Source organism: Triturus cristatus, chromosome 1_2 (genome assembly GCF_964204655.1).
Source record: "Triturus cristatus chromosome 1_2, aTriCri1.1, whole genome shotgun sequence".
NCBI lineage: Eukaryota > Metazoa > Chordata > Amphibia > Caudata > Salamandridae > Triturus > Triturus cristatus.
In genome coordinates this window covers 521,583,688-521,603,122 of record NC_140580.1, presented here as the reverse complement: position 1 = coordinate 521,603,122, position 19,435 = coordinate 521,583,688, and the positions used below count along the sequence as shown (strand labels likewise).

The following is a 19,435-nucleotide window of genomic DNA, read 5'->3' as shown; positions in this document are numbered from 1 at the left end:
AGTTAGGACTATTGGCTTTGTCAATCGTTGTTAGTTGCATAAGATAAATTAGCAGTAACTGCGGCTTGTATATAATATTGAGAAAGCATCCACTTGAAGCCCTAGTGACACCACGACAATGTTACTGCTCATGAGTTTCAAAAAGAGACAATATAATCATGCAGTGGCTGAACTCGACAGATTAAGAAATATATCTCAAATTATATATAACAGTCGGTAGACGCATGCCTCTACAGTGTTCTCTTATATTTTGAAACCAGAATTGGTCAAGTTCGTATCCTTTCAAAGTTCCCTTTTCAAACAATCATTATCAACGCCAAGTCTGGCCCTGGCACGGTAGTGCGATTTTTGTTTAGTATTAATAAAATTTGACACTTCAGGCAGCAGTTTCAGCAGAGAGGACAAAGAAGGAATGGGCATGGGATCCAAATACTAATCATGCATATTAGTCTGGGCCACTGGCATTTTGCGATGCTGCAGCGTTTTCCTCATATTTATGGATTTGCTAAACTTCCCAAATAATGCTCGCATAATAAATCTCGCTTTTGAGAGTGATTAAGCTATTGACATTGTAAATAACAATGCCGTTTCTTTAAATGTTTTAAAAACATACAAAAAAAAACATTTACAATGCAACGGTCTCGGCATTGTTAAAGTTAGAGCTATTGGCATTGCTCATGACAATGCCGTTTCTTTAAATGTTTTAAAAACAAAAACATAAACAAAAACAATGTCAAGAGCAATGCCAATAGCTCTAACTTTACCAATGCCGAGACCATTGCATTGTAAATGCTTGTTAAACCATGTGTTGGATCAGAAAGAAAAAAGAAAAAAACACACAAAGTCATTTTTATTTTGAAGGCATGTCGGGGAAGCAATAAGGGGTGGTGAAGGAAACACGAGGGTGAAGCAACACAGGGGGAAGAGGGGAGGTGCAAGCAACACAGGAGGTGAGATTGAGGTAAAGCTACACAAGTGCAGGGGCAGTGGTGTAACGAAACTTGAGGAGGCCCCCTTGCAAGGTACGTGGAGTGGGCCCCCTCCGAACTCAAGCAGGAGCTCTCCTGCTGGAGGACTGTGCTGAGGGGGCCCCCTGGACCTTGGGGTCCCCCCGCACCACGGGGTCTGTGGGGGCATGTGTTACGCCACTGTGCAATGGTGGGGGTGGGGAAAAGCAAACAAATGAAATAACTCAATATGCAGCTCGGAGGTGAGGAAAGCAAATAGGCGAGAGAGACAGAAAGCATGAACAATATGAAGCTGAGTGGGGAGAAGCCAATGGGCAATAAAGAAATGAGGGTGAGAAAAATACAAGCATGAGCGCATCAATGTGCGGGATGGGAGAAAGCACACAGATGAAAGAGAGCAACATGGAGCATGGAGCTGGAAAGAAAAGCATACTAGAGAGACAGCCGGAAGACACAAGCACTCTCATGGAGTGCTTAAGACAAAAGAACAAGCCTAATGATTAAAAGCGGTGCACTTTTGTATTTTAGTGCAAAATGATTAAAAGCAGTGCGCATTTGTATTTGAGTACAAAACAAAAATAATAGCAGACAAATGCAAACACTTCCTCTGAAGTTTAAACGCAAACACGTTCAAAGTTTCAATGAACCACGTTCAGCACCGAAAGCGACGGCAAGAAAAAAAGCAGTTGAGAAGGGGGAAAAAAAGCCAAATGAAAACAGCTGTTTTCAAGCACTCATGCTTGTGCTGGCATTGCGGGAGCGAGCAGCGGCGGCGTGAGAGCCATATGTTTTCAATTAGCACGCGCGCCGCTGCTTGCTCCCGCAAGGTGGATGCCAGCACAAGCACGAGTGTGATTGAAAAGGGGCAGACCGATTTCAAAAGTTCATTTCCTAGAGCAACGCATGCGCGCTGCCTAGGCGAGACCTAAAAAACCACTTCAACATGAACCAGGTTCTACATTACATCCTACAGCATAAAGGCATCACTACACTCCATGACACCTGTCAACAGAGCAGGATGATGCAAACTACACAACACCACTTGACTGATATATTCCTGCTCCACATACACCACCCTGTGTTTGATATACTATTTCAAATACAGCGCACCATTTGATATACTCCTGCTCTACATACAGCACTTTAAATTTAAAATATCACTGCTCCATAAACAGCATCCAGTTTTTGATGTACTCCTGCTCTAGATACAGCAACCTTTGATTGATATATTCCTGCTAAAATGAAAATGTTTTATGTAAAGCACTCCACTGTTTCTTATGTTATGCCAAACACATCAAAAATTGTTATCAAAAAAGATTTGTCATTCTTAAGTTCGGTAAACAGAGTGTCAAATCTTTCTTCTAACAGGTCAAATACTGTGACAGGATCATTCAGAAAGCAGAGAGAGATAGATACTCACAGGCTAAATTCAGATAATTCTGTAGTTCTCAGCGACAGTTCTTTAGTTCCTGAGCACAGCAAGCAAATCAACTTGTAGCTTTCCTTGTAGGAAGATCCCCAGACGCATAGGACTTCGAGAACACTGGTTCCATTTACTCATCACCTTGAAAATGCTTTTGATTTCTGAACAACCTAGAGTATTCCCCCCCCCCCCAAAAAAAAATCAGGACAGGAAATAAGCATTCCGAAAAGTAAATCATTGAAACAATAAAAAAGCAATACATTACAAAAAATGTAAAAAAAGTACACATCCCCAAACTAGGATTTTTCCTACGTTGTTGTACGTAACCATTTGGCATCTAAAACTTTAGGTACACATGCACAGGTTCACTTAAAAGAAGGAAACCCTGGGTTTCTTGAAAGGATCTGGGAGTTGCCTCTCAGTCGCTCTCCTAACACTATTCCCCTAGCCATGCCCTGGCAAAAGTAATGGCACAGTCTACAGAATGTACACGATGACTGAATCTCAATTTCACGCTGTGCTAGATACCCTTAATATTACAAGTGGATTGATAGAGGATTGTTAGAGAGGCATAGCACTGGTGTAACCACTGGCCACGTTTAAGATATTTCACTGCCAGAAGCAGAACATACACAGGGACACTCACTGTAAGAGATGAGGCAAACTATGAGCTGTGGAACACAGAATAAGAGGACAACAAATCTAACCAAAATATCTCAGAAACTGTGTTGTAGCACCATGGTTCAATGATTCTGTGTTCAGCACTGTGAGCTCCACTCCGTGAAAACAACATGAAGGGGTTAGATTCAATGGGAGACTCAATGCTGCTCTGAAACAGTTGACATAAGATGAAACACATACATAGGTTTCAGTGATCTTTCTAGGCCATGTTCCTTCAAACGACCAGGTCACAGGTCCAGATGCTCACTGTTGGTCTACATGGCAGGTGTGCATGCGGACAGGCTCGGGAAGTGTAGTGCTGGTGCTGGAGCAGAGTTTTCTGTTGAAAATTTATTGAGTTTTAAGCTCCAGTTTTGTTTACATGTTATGATTAAAATTACTAATTTATAATTACTAATTATTGGTTTTGTTAAAAGTCTAGTTTAACCAACATTACTAATGAGAGAAACTACACGTGGGAATGCATATATGTTGCTTATATAATAATGTGCAATTTAATTAAATGGGTGTCGCAAAAGTGCTATTTGTTTTGAGTTTGTGCTTTTAAATTAACGTGTGCTAATGCTTCTTTGTGTTGCAGACGGCTAGGTAATTACATACACATAAGGGTATTAGTGGGGATTAACACTGTATAATCATTATGATGTGGTAACGTTGTTTTGTGTTTCTTTTGATTAAGATGGTCCGTTTTGGCCTAAACAAAGATGGCTGCTATTTACAGCCTGCGCTCGAGTGATTGAGATGTGACGAGAGGCCTTGCTGAACATGGTTGAAAGTCACCTGACCGTAGCCTCTGTCTGAATTAAAAGTTTCCGTGAGGACAGCAGCTCTGGGCATGTTTCCAATTGTCCTTGGAGAAGAATGAAGCCACAATGGACAAAGATAAACCTGCGGTGGCTCTGCTATGGTACCAAGGAAGAGCATTCATAAATGTATCACTTGCAAACTCGAGTTTCCTTCTTCCGTGTTTTTATTTTTGTGATTTTTTCCTGAGCGGAGGTTTTCTAAATGTTACCAAGTGACATCTTTTCCTGCTCGCTCTGCTCAGCGGCTCAACGGATATTCAGAATTTGTTTGTAACTTTTATTCCGATAGTTTTGTTATAAATATATTAGACTAGAGAGGGTCTGGGTCATTGCATACGGATTTTTTAGGCCACTTCTTCCTGAACTTATGCTGAGGACGGCAGCTCGAGAGACTTTATTGAGAGACCTATCCTGACCCATTTAGCTAGAATAGGTAACTATGAGAATAATGATCTTGCTATGGATTGACTTTCATTTGAACTAATTTAGATAAACAACCATTTGTTTGAATTCCAGTGTCGGGTGGTTATTTCTTTGTCATTTATTGAGTTTCTAATGTTGTTTCCTATGTTTAAAAATCATGACTCAGGACAATAACTTTATGGTCGCATTGACCTCGTTTTAGATGCAGATTGGTTTAGGTTTCTCTCCTATATTTAGTGTGGATAGAGTAATAGTGTGAATTTTAGTGTGATGGGCCCTAGCGTATGATGAGTGTATGTGCGTGTGACTGTAGGTTTACTCTGTCCGTGGAAGTAGGGAGAATTTATATGCGCCGATCTGCAGCAGTTTCCTGGTAGCAGAGGATGGTTAACTGATGATGGTGTGCTGAGTGCGGCATATGCAGTGTGCAAGGTTTCAGAAGTTATGGAAGCTTCGTCTTCGAAAGGAGTAAGATCTGCTCAAGTGGCTGAATTGGTGGCATTGACGAAAGCTTGCAAGATTGGGAAGAATTTGAGAGTGACGGTGATGACTGATAGTCAGTACGGATTTGGAGTCGTTCATGATTTTGGCCAGCTTTGGCTACAGAGAGGTTTCTTGACGTCGAGTGGGACTCCAATAAAGAATGCTGATGTGATTGGAAAATTGCTTGAGGCGATACAGCTGCCTAAAGAGCTAGCAGTTGTAAAATGTGCTGCTCATGGACAAGGAGATGATTTTGTTACTCTTGGTAATCGTTTTGCCAATGACATAGCACAGTATTGTGCAAAGAACAATCATTCGATTAATACGGCACGAGAAAGGGAGATGTCTTTTTGTTCTGTGATGTTTACTAATGTCCTAGAAACGTGGGATGAAGTGAAACAGTTGCAGGATGAGGCAGGAGATGAGGAAATGAGAGATTGGATTAAGGCAGGTTGTGCCCCAAGAGAGACAGATCATGTTTGGATCTATAGAGATGGTAGACCAGTCATGCCCAATTCCATGTTGTAGACAATGGCAAGAATGTATCATGGCCAGGGACATCTGGGGAGGGACGCAATGATTAGGTCATTCAAGCAAACCTGGTACAATGCAAAGTTCAGGTTAATTGCAGAGAGCATCTGTCAGAGATGTTGGATTTGTCAGCAGTTCAATACTGGAAAAAAGACAGTGGTGAGCCTGGGAACAATAGGCAGAGAAGGAGGTCCTTTTACCAGAATGCAAATAGATTTCATTGAAATGCCCCAAGTGAACAGATTGAGGTATGTTCTAGTGGTAGTCTGTTTGTTCTCAAGATGGGTGGAGGCCTATCCAACTAGGAGGAATGATGGAATAACAGTTGCAAAGTTACTGTTAAGAGAGTTGATTCCTAGGTACGGGTTCCCAGTGACAATTGAGTCTGACAGAGGTGGACACTTCTACAATGAGCTCATGGGTTTAATTTGTGAAGCATTGAGCATACAGCAGAAGCTACATTGTGCATACAGACCAGAGGCTTCTGGCGTCGTTGAACAGATGAACGGCACAATAAAAAACCGAATTGGTAAGATGTGTTTAGCCACTGGAATGAAATGGCCTGATGTCTTGCCTCTAGTGCTAATGACTATTAGGTCTACTCCAGATAGAACCACAGGTTTGAGTCCGCACAAGATATTAATGGGACGTGCGATGAGACATGCATTTGTGCCTGTCAACAAGTTGATGACAATAACTGAGGACATGATTTTGGATTACTGTAAAGGCCTGGCTGACGCAGTTCATTCTGTGTTTCACCAGGTTGGAGAAGACGCTACTACACTTGAGAAGAAGCAAGCTCATGATTTGAGTCCAGGAGACTGGGTGAGGATTAAAGTACACAGAAGAAGAAATTGCTTGGTTCCAAGGTGGGGAAGGCCAAGACAAGTCATTCTGACTACGACAACTGCAGTAAAGTGTGCCGGTGTGAAAAACTGGGTGCATGCGAGTCATACTCTGAGAGTTCCAAATCCAAAAGAAGGGACTGGTAAGGAGTATTTTGAAGAGTCGGATTCTAGTGATGATGCAGAAACTGAACCAGTGAGAAGAAAAAAGAATCCTGAAAGGGGTGAAGGAGAAAGAGAGTCAGGTGATTCTTTTTTCTTTCCAAGAGAGGCTTCAAGAGAAACATTGAGAGTCTCAGGGGAGAGATCGGATTCTGTAAGAGTGCCTGAAGTTCCAACAAGCAGTGGAGAAGAAAGAAGAGAAAAGAGCAATTCCACAGAGACTACTCCTGAATCAGATGAAGAGGTTGAAAATCCACTTGAGATTACACCTGAAGAAGCAGGGTCAGAAGAAGATAGAGAGGGACAGGTTGCGGAAGACCCCCGAGGAGGTGTAGGAAACATTCCTGATAAGCTAGGTGAAGGGACAAGTAGACAGCAAGAAGATTGCGTGTCGGAGACCCGAGGAGGGACAGAAATAGGGAAATCTCAATCAATCAGTGGTGGAAAAGACTGTGGAGCGAAAGAAAATTGTTGAAGAACAAGAGGCAAATGAAACAGAATCAGATGACAGTGAGAATGAGAAATCAGAGGGTCGAGTTCTGAGAAAGAGAACTTGGATTGGAGAAAGAAATAATAAAGAAGTGAGACCAAAGAGGGTTGTAAGGGGAGATCTTTGGCCTAACAGAATATAGAGGCTAAGATACAGACTGACACGAGTAAATTCATCAAAAGCTGAACAGGTGAACGAGGTGTCGAGTCAGAATCAAGCAAAAGGTGAAAAACAAAAGGTCTCAAAGGAACCAGAGGAAATCAAGAGAATCAGAAAACCTAACCAGAAGTATAGGTCACCGGAATGGACGTATGTGGCACTGTCTGAAGGTGAAGAGGCAGAAAGTCAAGGAAATCCAGAGGAGACCGTACGAGAAGTGGTTGAGGAGAAAACTGTTGGAATCCTGAAAGTTATCTTGACTGACATTGGAGAAGAGTCGGATGCTCAGGATGTTGTTGAAGATTTGATACAATTCGATGTTGCTGAAGAAGAAGTGAAAAGTGATGAAAATCCAAATTGAATGAACAAAAGGAGTCACTTGGAGAGGAGTGAAAAGAAGAAAATCTGAGATTAGCTGTTTGAAATAATCTAGGGTTCTAAATTTCAGTAGTGGGGTAGAAGAGGCTAAGTCAAAAGACACTGCCAAAGTAGTAAAATGGCTAACACAGAGAATAATCAAAGTAAATGTGCCTTCTTGAAAAGATGGTGTAGAATGTGTTGCTGCTGTACTGGATTATTAATGCTATTATGGGGTGTACTAGCTTTACTAGTTACTTTTAGAGTTACAATAGACACATTTGGAATACATACTGAGAATGTGACTAACATAGAGAAGAGTTCACAGAAAGTAGTTCCAACTAGAATTAGTAACATTTACATACATAAAGATAGGTCAATTAATGATTTTTCTAGCAATGTTTTTTCAAAGTTGTTGTACGAATACGTAAAGACAATGGAAGTTAGGGATTGCTACGTCTGCATGCAATTACCTGCATCCGTTTCTGAAGGTGTTACTTAGCACCATTTACCAGCTACGTATGGAATTTCATGTAGTGTGTTAAGTAGTGTTTTTTATTTGTTAGGGAAAATAGATTATGTGATGTCTAACAAAGATAACATTTTTGGGCAATTGCCTATGAATAAAAAGCTGAATCCAGCTAAAGAAGCTAACATTTTTGGTGAGATTTTTATTGAGAAAGAAGAATTAACATTAGATTACATTTTTAGAAACAATTTAACTTGCAGTTTGAAAGAAGAAGAGAAGGCTTTCCTAGATATGGTGGAGGAAAGGAGAGTGAGCATGCATGAAAAGGCAGGGAAATATAAAGTGAGTGAGACAATATGGGATATTGAAATGGGAAAGGAATTGAGAAATGGGGCTAGTCCAGCTTTAGCTTTAGATGCACCACAGAAGGGTAAACTATGCATTACCAGAAAGAAATCCCAATATGATAATTATTTTGTTGGGACTAGTGAGTGTCATGATACATATTTCATTGCAACCGGATGGGGATTCAAGGGAGGAGAAGATCCAGTTATTCCGGGAGTGTATTATATTTGTGGGAATAAGGCTTATTACACGTTGCCTGACCATTGGTATGGCACGTGTTATGTTGGCCTGGTCTTTCCAAAGATTTTTCATATAGATAAGATAGAAGATGTAGAACAAATTAATCTACTAACACGTTTTAAGAGAGAATCTTGGTCAGAAATTGTAGGAGATATTTTCGGAGCTTTAATTCCAGCAGTGGGAATTTCTTTAAATGCATATGGGATTCGGAAACTGTCAACAGTGGTGGATCGCTTATCGACAAGTACCGCTGGAGGGTTTCTTTTGGTAAATACGGAGATGATTGCCGTACGTGCCATGTCTATGCAAAATCGACTTGCCCTTGATATTCTATTGGCCAAGGAGGGTGGAGTTTGTGGAATGCTGAAAGTTCAACATTGTTGCACTTACATTCCTGATGAAAGCAAAGATCTAAAGGTCTATATCAAAAATATTACTGATTTGCATGAAGAATTAGTACCACTGGAAGCTGAAAGTATCTGGACTAAAATAGCTAATAAGATAGTTACTGTTAAGAGTTTTATTGCTAAAATAGGTAGTACCATTATTGGTAAGATATTATTTCCATTGACATGTGTGATTGTTGCTTTATTGATACTAAGATTGGGGTGTTTGTGTTGTAAAAACAGGGGAGGGAAAAAGAGAATAATTAGAGGAAATACTGAAAAGAAACAAAAGAGGTCAAAGAGAGATCCACAAGAAATAGAATTAGAAGAATTGAGGGAGAGTGTTTACTTGGAGTCAAAGAGGGATGATGTGAGAGAGTCTGGTGTTTAATGTTGTGTTATAAAAGACATTTTCAATTTCTCCTAAAATTGGGACTAAATTTTTTTTTGGGTTGGTTTTGTGGTGATAATATATCACCAAAGGGGGGATTGCTGGAGCAGAGTTTTCTGTTGAAAATTTATTGAGTTTTAAGCTCCAGTTTTGTTTACATGTTATGATTAAAATTACTAATTTATAATTACTAATTATTGGTTTTGTTAAAAGTCTAGTTTAACCAACATTACTAATGAGAGAAACTACACGTGGGAATGCATATATGTTGCTTATATAATAATGTGCAATTTAATTAAATGGGTGTAGCAAAAGTGCTATCTGTTTTGAGTTTGTGCTTTTAAATTAACGTGTGCTAATGCTTCTTTGTGTTGCAGACGGCTAGGTAATTACATACACATAAGGGTATTAGTGGGGATTAACACTGTATAATCATTATGATGTGGTAACGTTGTTTTGTGTTTCTTTTGATTAAGATGGTCCGTTTTGGCCTAAACAAAGATGGCTGCTATTTACAGCCTGCGCTCGAGTGATTGAGATGTGACGAGAGGCCTTGCTGAACATGGTTGAAAGTCACCTGACCGCAGCCTCTGTCTGAATTAAAAGTTTCCGTGAGGACAGCAGCTCTGGGCATGTTTCCAATTGTCCTTGGAGAAGAATGAAGCCACAATGGACAAAGATAAACCTGCGGTGGCTCTGCTATGGTACCAAGGAAGAGCATTCATAAATGTATCACTTGCAAACTCGAGTTTCCTTCTTCCGTGTTTTTATTTTTGTGATTTTTTCCTGAGCGGAGGTTTTCTAAATGTTACCAAGTGACATCTTTTCCTGCTCGCTCTGCTCAGCGGCTCAACGGATATTCAGAATTTGTTTGTAACTTTTATTCTGATAGTTTTGTTATAAATATATTAGACTAGAGAGGGTCTGGGTCATTGCATACGGATTTTTGAGGCCACTTCTTCCTGAACTTATGCTGAGGACGGCAGCTCGAGAGACTTTACTGAGAGACCTATCCTGACCCATTTAGCTAGAATAGGTAACTATGAGAATAATGATCTTGCTATTGATTGACTTTCATTTGAACTAATTTAGATAAACAACCATTTGTTTGAATTCCAGTGTCGGGTGGTTATTTCTTTGTCATTTATTGAGTTTCTAATGTTGTTTCCTATGTTTAAAAATCATGACTCAGGACAATAACTTTATGGTCGCATTGACCTCGTTTTAGATGCAGATTGGTTAAGGTTTCTCTCCTATATTTAGTGTGGATAGAGTAATAGTGTGAATTTTAGTGTGATGGGCCCTAGCGTATGATGAGTGTATGTGCATGTGACTGTAGGTTTACTCTGTCCGTGGAAGTAGGGAGAATTTATATGCGCCGATCTGCAGCACTGGCACAGTTTGTTAGTGTCTCCAGCAAATCTGAAACCATCTCCAGATGTGCAGAAGCAGCAGTTACACCTTTGTCATCCAATCACAGATTTAGAGCAGGCAGCGAATAGGCCTGCACCAGAGAGACATATTCCTGGCACACGCTCTCTAAACGAATGCTGCAGAGCGTCCTTTTGAAGAACAAATGAGTACAAGATACTAGATCCAGCAGGCGAGAGATTATTTGAAACTGTGAGCCCAGGAAGGAAGCAAGTCCAAATCAGAAAGTGATGTGCTTTCAAAACGCAATCCCCAACCAACCAGAGAAGGCCATATTTGTGTGCAGGGTTTCTTACAATGGAATGAGAAGGGAGTGTAATACCGAACATTATCGAGCGACAAAATGTCATCCTGCCATATCATTGTGACTAGAAAATTGGTTGACCCAATATTGTGAAAGCGAGTTGATAAAGATTAGTATAGATTTACTATTCTTGACACTGCATCTACATACCTTGAAGACATATATCATCAAGATACACAAATGTGGCGTCAAGTATAGGAAATCTATAGTTACCTACGTCTACTTACATTCACAACTTTGGTAGTCAATATTCAGGTCATAATATTACTACACACTATCACAGGAAGCAACCTGCTACAGGAATAAACCACTGTTACAGAGTTTGTGGTCCTTACTGGAGTATCCGGCTCAGGAGGAATAAAGCACTGTTACAGAGTTTGTGGTCCTTACTGGAGTATCCGGCTCCGGAGGAATACAGCACTGTTACAGAGTTTGTGGTCCTTACTGGAGTATCCGGGTCAGGAGGAATACAGCACTGTTACAGAGTCTGTGGTCCTTACTAGAGTATCCGGGTCAGGAGGAATACAGCACTGTTACAGAGTTTGTGGTCCTTACTGGAGGATCCGGGTCAGGAGGAATAAAGCACTGTTACAGAGTTTGTGGTCCTTACTGGAGGATCCGGGTCAGGAGGAATACAGCACTGTTACAGAGTTTGTGGTCCTTACTGGAGGATCCGGGTCAGGAGGAATACAGCACTGTTACAGAGTTTGTGGTCCTTACTAGAGTATCCGGGTCAGGAGGAATACAGCACTGATGCAGAGTTTGTGGTCCTTACTGGAGTATCTGGCTCAGGAGGAATAAAGCACTGTTACAGAGTTTGTGGTCCTTACTGGAGGATCCGGTCAGGAGGCATTAACGTAGAGCATCAACGTGGTAACAGGGCATATAGCTTTGTTTATGTTTTTAGTCAATTGGTGCAGTAACTGACCGCGAGATTTAGGTTGATGTGGCAACGACCACCTCTATAAGCACCACCAAAAGGTGCTGCCAATAAGATCTTAACAGCGATCAGAAAGAAACTCATTCGATTCTGAGGGCTGCGAGGGCTTTCCTCAAGGCCCATTCAGCTGCTGGTCCTCTTCACTTTAAAAGCATGTAAGGAGTATCGAAGAGTCGGGGATCTTTAACTGAACCTTCTACTCAAGCACTTTCATTTAAACTCCACTTGCTTACTCTACATCAGATGCAAATGCTCGTCCATCTTTGCGTTAAACTGGTTTCTTATGTTCCTTTTCCCGTTTTTTCCTCCAAATCTGTTCCTTGCCCTAGCAGTGGTTTGTAAGTGACGATTTATTTACATTCGGTATGTTTTAATATCACTTAGTTTATTCGTTTACGTTATGCGGCCCCTCCCCAGCCCCGCCAGTTTCCTAAGTGCATCTATATTCATACATAGTTTACTGATCCAGAAACCAAAATGTAAATATTCGTGCACAGATACTCTAAATCCTTTAGTCATCTGCAGAGGACTTTCTGAGCACATAATACTGGTTGTCTGGTCTGCCAGCAAACCATTAGGTGCCACTAGAATCTGGAATAATTTTTCATCACAATCCCTAAGAAAACAAAAGCACCATTCAGCATCCTGTACTTTAACAAGTGATTTTTGTTAGCACAGAGTGCTACTGCTGATACAGTGTGGGTCTGCCAACTGAAACTGCTGCTGCTATTTTAGTAATTTGGAAAATGCGTTATTAAAAATAATGCAACGTCTACGTTTAAAAATTAAATGTGCCCAAAGCAAAAATCACAGCAGGCCTTCATGCTTGAAACCCATAGGCCTGTAACATAGAAATGAAGCATGGATTCTTAACTTGACATAACTGACTGTGCCATGATAAATTTAAAAAAAAGTGCATTAATATTAAAAAACTGGTTTTTCACATTGAAAAATCGTTCGGCAAATTGTTTTCTTTTTGCTACTGAAGTTGCACTAACAGAAGCTACTGTTTAATAGCTAGTGAATAGACACTTGTTTTGTATTAGACAACTGATAGTAAGGTTCTTACCACAGAAGATGCAGATTGCAGCGAGGATAATTTGTGGGAAGTTGTTTTTGGAAAACAAGAAAAATGTGCTGCAACATTCAAGAAACCATGTCAGCAAGAAAACATTTAAGAAAGATGATTGTGGTCTGGTGAGAAACTGAGGAGTAAACCGATTACCAGGAGCGTGCTGAAATCCCATTGGTCAACATGAAGAAGAAAGAATATTGATGCTGGAAAACAGAAAATGAGTATTTATATGAGTGTGTGTTCTTAGACTAGTGTTCAGTAAAGCAGTAGGGGAGATGTCCCCTATCCCGAGACTCTCCGAGAGGATTCTCTTTACTGAGTTTCTAAGACATCCTTTCATGAGAAGTCTTAGCATATTTCTTGGTCTGCAGTTATTTGAGCTGAGAATACCTTCCGGCTTTTTATGCTAAAGCTTCATGCTTATGCTTGATTCTCTCATCTGAACTCTTCATGGGTATCTGAACTGACATAATTTCCCTCTCGCATTTAATTTTGATTTCTTAAGAAGAGGGAGTTTATGGAACACGCTTATTCCATTATCATTGTACTGATTGCATTATTGACCAATAAATTGATGTGCCATACGTACCATCGATTGACTGATTATATTAACTGTTGATAAGATATGAAAAATAATACTTTAACAAAGATGACAAACTAAAAGATATATAATAAAACCCTTTGACTCACCCTAAATTTCTTTATTGACTGAATAAGAAGAAATTATAATTGATAATGTTTATGAGTGATTGCAGCTCCTTACATCTTGGTCGACATCAAAGATCCATCGACCTGAAACACTGGGTTTTTGATTGATAAGTTAGTAGAGAGAAACTCCCGTGCTCCAGCGAAATCCTGGTGGGAGAGGTTCCTCTTAAGCCAAGCTCTGAGTTTAGCAGAAAATGACTGTTCTTTGGTTGAAGATGTCAAAGCCTCCTAGTGTTTAGTGAGGAAATATCAGCAATTATCTTCAATAATTTAATGTGTGGTCTAGCAACTGAGAGAGTCTGGAGAAGGTAACATTGTGTGGCAGTAGACTCAGTCTGGTGACCAATAGTTCGTGGATACTAAGAAGAGTAGTCTGTCAGGTTTTGGAGTAGTGGCTAATAGTTCTCAATAAAAACTATGGCAACATAATAAATTGTACCTAGATTCGAACCCCTCAGCACAATGGAGCTGAATCACAGCTAATATGTATTATTATTATTAGCATTAATACATTGGCAAGAAAATGCACCTCGTTGCCTACTACTCTTCACAGGGAGGATCCATCCTCCAATATGCAAATAGAGCCTTTACCGGAAGAAGATTAGTGATCATTTGGTGAAGCATCTGAAGTCACAGAGAATAGACGGGAGAGGTACAGAAGCGCCGCCAGCATGTGCCACTAACCCAGCACTACCTGGTTTCACCAGGCGGCTTGAGACAGAAAAAAGGACCCCTGGGTTCTGGTGCGAGAAGCTCTCAAAAGATGTACAGCAGCAGTGTTGGGCTGGTCTGTTTGACAATCTGGCACAGTCAGATAGGCCAGCAAGAAAGAGCCGGTGTGTAGTGTGCAGTGAGTTTCCTTCCATGAGGAGCATAACTGGGAAAAGTTTCCAAGATAAAGAACTAATTATCTGGATAAGTTGCTAAAAAATTGCCCAGCGTTGCCTTTTGACGTAAGCAGCTAGGGGAAAAGATCCTTCAGAAAGTGCGGAATATCACAGAGTAAGACCAGGATAGGTAAGGGCAGCATAAGACCACACATTCTTCCCAGAGGCTGTGTTCTGGATTCACAAAATCTGGAGAGACCTCGAAATGCATAATGTCTCACTGGTAAGAATGATCAAGATGAACCATGTGGACCTGAAGCTGCATGCAAATCGAAGTGTATGCAACTTCATCTGGAAGAATCCAGAACCCGCAGGTGAACAGAGGAGTCCGGTAACCTATCTTAACAGCCTGTGCCCCAAGCATCCCCCCAGAGGTGCATACTGCACCACTGCATGCAATTAGGCATACACTCAGAACCACATCCCGACAATATTTCTCAACAAAACCTCTGATAATGGAGTACATTGTGACTGTAGACATATACATTGGCAAAGGACAGGGAAATGTAAAGGGCAAAGACACAGAATGAGATAAGAAAACAAATATACAAATGGAGTCCTGAACTCCGATGATCTGAAAGAAGGGCAAACACCCAATCAATTAGTTCAATTACTCACTGGAAGGAAGGAATCCCTCAAGTGGGAGAATGCACATGAGAAGTGACCCTAGGCTGGCTATCTGCCTTGGGGGGCTTGGCCCCAGATAAAGGGACATGCTCTTTCACCAACAGTTACACACAGTATAGTATGCTGCTTGTTGGGAATCTCTTCTACAGACATTAAATTATAGCACTGGCCTGAGGCAGTTATTATACAGGATCAAAAGCGTAGAAGAGCATATGATGGCACGCACCCACGTCATCCTCCGTTGCTGGTACTACAGCCATTTTTGACACTTTGGGGAAGTTTACTGCCTCTCAGCAACTAGCTGGGTCTGTGGGATTAATGAGAAGTCAGTTAAACATGTGGCCCCACCTATAACTCAGGCTTTCCATGTGGTAAATGATAGGATTAGAGGCTTTGCTCAACCACACATTTCTGAATTACTTTGGTCCAGACGACAAAAATCCTCAGATACACCTCATCCAAGCAGCACCCCTCTTCTGTCATGCAAAGATTTCCAACTGTGACCTTCCTCCTAAGTCAGACTCAATGCAGCTACTAACACGGCACCAGGGACCTCAACCAATTAATTGTTATTTTTTTAAAGGAACACCACTAAACAAAACAGAATGCATGTCTATAATACATATACATCTTGCTTCACCTGCCAGGCACCATTCACCATTCGCTAGGTTTACCACCATACCTTAGTCTCCTCCATCCTCAGCCACACCAAAGTCCGCAGAGGCCATGCAAAGCCATTCAAGAACAATCCCAGTCATTTATGTTTTGTGCATTTTTTTTTGGTACACTGTACACAAAGAGTTTAATAGTAGGGTCATTCTTTGAAAACATTTACCATTAAGCAGCTACAACATACATACACCCTGTCCCTAGCTACCCCATCTCAAAACATTGACTGTCTCATAGACACAGTCAACAAATGCTATGCTTCTCAACCGACCATCACTGACCACCAAAACAAAGCCCAGATCCTCTGTCCCATGTTACACCCAAACTAATGCAGAAACTGTGCCAGAAATGTCAGTCGCAACTACAAACAAAATACATATACAACTTAAAAACACAACACAGATCAACGATCACTTGATTGCCTTCAAGCAATCTTGCATGCAGGCAAACTCCAGCACTTCTCAACTTTAAAATGTTGCATTAACTACTCTCCACAAACACTCGCTCAATTAAATGAAAGCACGATCTTCAGATGATCTTCCAAAAAGCACATCCTGCAATCATAACCTTCCACCTTCCTCTGGTATAACAACAAACTACACCTTCTGCCCACTTTACCCAGTACATGGAAATATTATCTTCAATCTCATACAAAACCACAAATTACAAGGGGGTCATTCTACCAACATTGTTCATTAAATATAAGGAACAAGAAGCATTCCCCCAGAACCCCAGCCAGTATCATCAATAACTCTCTCACCTCCGGAATACTCCTGTACCACAATGAACATTTACAAAGTTCTATCTGTTATTACTAAACAGCTAAATTCCAATACAAAATCCAATTACTACACAGTCACTTACATTTCCTTGGCACTTCCTCTACTGAAATACATAAACTAACATCATCTGCTATACTCCTAAAAAAATCAGTATTTCACCCTAGATAACTCAACTTCCATAAAGGCAGTCAATAACACCCTTCATATCACCATGAAGGAGACCCTTGCCTTCTAGTTCTCCTGCACTCGTCGGCAACTTCTGAGAAAAAAAACCAGCAAGAGTAGCTAGCTACCTTATTGGTAGTGGTCACAGTGTTCTGACATAGTGTGCTTAATTCAAGGTAACAGGGCTTTCAAATCAAAAGTTCCAGAACACAACATCATCTATCAGAGTTGTTTGCAGGCTCCCTCAGTGCTCCGTTTGTACCCTCTGTTATTCATCCTCTACTTAGAAACTACTGGCAAACAAGATATCGCCACCTGCCTATAACAAAAAACTGCTTTACTGTGAGATGTTATCGAAAATATCATTCACAACCGGAGGTTATGCTTTAGCCTCATGCAATCTTGGATTTAGGCTATATGTCTACAACTGAATCAATCCAAAATCAGATTCTTTCTCCTGCTTGGAAAAGCCACCATGGCAGCAATCTAAGGCAGCCTATGCTTCACGCACACCCTCATCAAAGTCACCAAATCTCTTGGTTTCTACAATGTTTCATCTATTCTTAAGGCCTGTTAAAAATTATAGGTTTATGACCCGCTTCAAAGTCCCACACTTGTGTTCATTCTATAATTCTTTTAGAGAATGAGGGTCAAATCGGCTTACCAGACTACATACCCTTGTTGAAATTAAGTCCATAAGCCATATAGCCACACATCTAAACACATTTTCTAGAAAATGTATATATCCCCCTTCCTTTTCAGAAAGTGACCGACACTTGTAGGTTGACAAGCCATGTAACCCCTCCAACACCGTATGCAATTCATAATGTATTTGTAAAGATCATATTCATCTAATATGAAAAAGTAACTTGGTGACTGTCATTTATCTGGTACAATGCATTGGCCAATATCTTGTAACCCAAGTCCTTTATGCTATTCACAGTGCTTTACTGATCCTGAACGCCAAGTCACAGGAGCGCCACTTTCTTACCATCAGACAAATAGACTTTAAAGAGTTGAGGGAACTAGTAACCCATAAGGTATTTGTGTTCAAACACCAGTCGTAGCATTATTTGTGGTTGCTCTGAAGAACAAAGAGAATCTCATCACATCTTCTAAATTAGGCACCGCAAAGAGGATACATAACACCCACCCACGCATTAGGGCCCAAAAACGATAAGAAGGGCTTCTGCTAATATGATAACTAGTAGGACAAACGTTTGAGGTTTGTAACTCACCAGCACCACAAGACTGCATCATCGGCACATGCCACTTGGAATATCTGTTTAATATTTTTTCACAATGTAATTGTTGAGTATTGTTCTATTACTCAATGGGGAAACTCCATAATTCTTGAGGATGAAGCCTTGTATGGAAAGGTAAGAGACTATATATAGAATCTCAATGGGGGATAATTCAAACATCTGGAAAGCAAATGATCAAACGTGACTTTCGGCATGTGTGAATAATCTGCAATAAGAAAACCTGAATGAGTGTATGAATGGTGTAGAGTCTAGATAGCAAATCATATTACTGAACGGTATGCAGATCCACATACACAAAATATTGTTATCCCAGATCTGGAGATTACAGTGGCCTTCTGGGCTGATAGAGCACCTGGGCCAGAAGGTCTACCAGCTAGTTTTTTCAGAAGAGGTTTCATTTTGGGGACCTAGGCTATGCATCTGTTGTTTTACGACAATACTAGTTCCGGACTCCTGGAAGGGGTATATATACACCAAACACCTTGCACATGAAAGCTGATCGCGACAAACCATCTAATTAGAAGCTGATCGCACTTCAATATGCCGAAGCACAGGTATACATGAAAATCATCCTGGCAAAGTTAGAGAAATAGAAATCTGGTTAAAAAAAACTTGAGACTTCTTATCAGTCAGACTTTCGTCTATCTTGCAACATAATGGATAATGTGTCCTTTTTTTAACGCTGGTCCATTGGTCAAACATACCACACCGTTGGAGCTGGCCCGTTCACCTGCTTTGTTTATTACAACACAGCTTTTGTCACTGTGGATAAAGCCCTCTTGTGAGTAAATCTGTAAACCTGCAGGATAGCTGCTCAGATTCTGAGAGCAATTCAATCTTTCTCTACAAACACATGGAGCAGGCGGGGTGACACTCGGAAAAGGAAACAAGAATTCCCTTTGAGTGGATACAAAAATGGGGTTAAAGCAAGGATGTGTGTTAGCGCTCCTGTTATTTGGCCTCTACGTGGCAGGCATAGGAGAGGCACTTAAGGAGGGCAGGTCGTTTTGTCAAAAATCAGCAGCCAACATTTTTATGTGTTTCAATATGCAGACAACCGGTTTTTCGGACCAAACATGATCTGTCAACTGAGAGTCCTGAAAATTGTTGGATGTATACGTCAAGGATAATAATCTGATAGACAAGGAATAAAACTAGGATTTTAGTGCTTGGTAAAGGAAAAAAAAGACACAGACTCCTGGAAGGCATGAGACGCCTCACTCATGCAGCCTATTACAGCTGGTTCAGTGATGATGGTTTGCTTCCATAACATCTCTCTACTATGAAGAGCTCAGAGTCATCCTTGGTTTCTGCTCAGCGTAGAATCTATGAAGGAGTAGAAAGTGCTAGAACGAAGTCAAAGTTACTCCCACTAATCTGCTATGGGAAGGAAGCATTACAGACCATGCACGCCTGGTTTTGA

The 19,435-nt window shown here is 40.7% G+C and overlaps 1 protein-coding gene across 4 annotated transcripts in view; it reads right to left on the bottom strand.

Moving 5' to 3' along the window:
* The window catches only part of DNMBP (dynamin binding protein), a 483,425-nt gene that overhangs the window by 431,186 nt on the left and 32,804 nt on the right, over positions 1 to 19,435 (bottom strand). For 2 of the 4 annotated variants that reach the window (XM_085606286.1, XM_085606284.1), the window contains exon 2: positions 2,389 to 2,561. The exons of the other annotated variants lie outside the window; for them this stretch is intronic. The gene's annotated coding sequence lies outside the window, so the exon portion shown is untranslated. The remainder of the gene's footprint in view (positions 1 to 2,388; positions 2,562 to 19,435) is intronic. 4 annotated transcript variants of the gene reach the window in all.